We start from the raw sequence: 1,934 nt of genomic DNA, 5'->3' as shown, positions 1-1,934 counted from the left end.
CTTCATGAAAGGTCTGTTATAACCAAGTAAAACTAATAATAAAGTGACCTCACAGCACTTCATATCTGTAGTGCCCTCTATCTCTCTATTTTTTCTTAATTAACAGAAACCTATTTTTTCTCCCTCCCATCCCTGCCCCACTGAGAAAGATAAAGAAATTCATTATAATAAATATATATAGTCAAGTAAAACAAATTCCCTCATGGCTGTATACAAAAATATATGTCTCATTCTGCTCCCTAAATCTGTTACATCTCTGTAATGAAAAACATGTTTCACCAGTGGTCCTCCAGAATCACGATGGTCATCGTGTTCATCCTAATCCTTGATTTTTCAAAGTTGTTTGTTTTTACAGTGTTGTTATTGTATAAATTGTTCTCCTGGTTCTGCTCATTTTCTTTCTTCATTGGTTTATAAAAGACCTCAAAATGTTCATGTTTATAATGTTTGTCTTAGTATAGATTGTTCTTCTAGTCCTGCTTATTTCATTCTGTATCAATTCATTCACATCTTTCTATGTCTTTTTAAAATCATCTACATCCTCATTTCTTAGAGTACAATACTTCTACATCCCAGTCATACATATAAGTTATGTAGCCATTCCTCAATTGATGGGCATCCCATTAGTTTCTAGCTTTTTGTCACCACAAAAAAGATCTGCTAAAAATATATTTGTACATATAGAACCTTTCCTATTTCTTTGATCTCTTTGGGGTATAGCAGTGGTGCAGCTGGGTCAAAGGGCACAATAAACTGTTTAGTAACATTTCGTGTATAACTCCAAAATATTCATCAGAAGAGTTGGACCCATTCATGGCTTCACCAACAGTACATTGGTGTACCTACTTTCACATAGCCCCTCCAATATTTATCAGTTTCCTTTTTGGCCTCTTTGCCACTCTGCTGGATGTGAGGTGGAATCTCAGAATTGCTTTAATTTGCATTTCTCTACTTGGTAGTGAATTGTAGCATTTTTCTCATATGACCATAGATTGACTGACTTGCTTCTTGTGAGAATTGTCTGTTTATATGCTTAGACTATTTATCATTTGGGAAATGGCTCTTTTTATTATAAATTTGAATCAGTTCCTTATATGCTTTAGAAATGAGACCTTTATCAGAGAAACTTGAGAAAAACATTTTCCCCAATTGTTTCCCTTTTAACCTCAGCATTATTAGATTTGTGCAAAAACTTTTAAATTTTATTTATTCAAAATTATTCACTTTGTCTTTTATGATCCTCACTATCTCTTGTTTGGTCATGAACTTTTCTCCCATGTTTCTTCAATTTGTTATGATTTGGCTAAATAAAAAATTAATTGAAACAATGACATCAAGAAACTTACAGGACATAGTATAAATCTATACAAATTATTAGCATTTCCATATAATACTAATAAAATCTAGCAGGAAGAGATAGAAAGAGAAATTCCATTTAAAATTGCTACAGAATGCGTAAAATGCTTGTGGGAGTCTATCTCCCAAAATATATACAAGAGCTTTCTAAATACAACTATAAATCACTATTTACATAAACAAAGACAGACCTAAATAATTGAGAAAGTATAAATTGCTCATGGGTAAGATGAACCAATATATTAAAAATTGTCTTACTTTTTAGGCAGAGAAACATGGCAGCCAAATCCAATCAATTAATAAATATTTGTTAACTGCCTACTAGATGCCAAACACTGTGTTAGGTACTAGAGATACAAATAAAAGGCAAAAGATAGCCCAAGCCCTTAAGGAGTTCACAATTTAATGAGGAAGAGAGCAAACAAATATATACAAAATGATATGTATGTGATAAATAGGAAATAATTAAGAGAGGAAAGCCACTAGAATCAAGAGAGAGGCTTCCTGTAGAAGATGGGATTTTAATTGGGAATTAATGGAAGCCAGTAGGGAAAGATGAAGAGGGAGAGTGTTCAAAG

Source organism: Trichosurus vulpecula, chromosome 9 (genome assembly GCF_011100635.1).
Source record: "Trichosurus vulpecula isolate mTriVul1 chromosome 9, mTriVul1.pri, whole genome shotgun sequence".
In the NCBI taxonomy this organism is placed as follows: domain Eukaryota; kingdom Metazoa; phylum Chordata; class Mammalia; order Diprotodontia; family Phalangeridae; genus Trichosurus; species Trichosurus vulpecula.
This window is presented reverse-complemented; position numbering follows the sequence as displayed.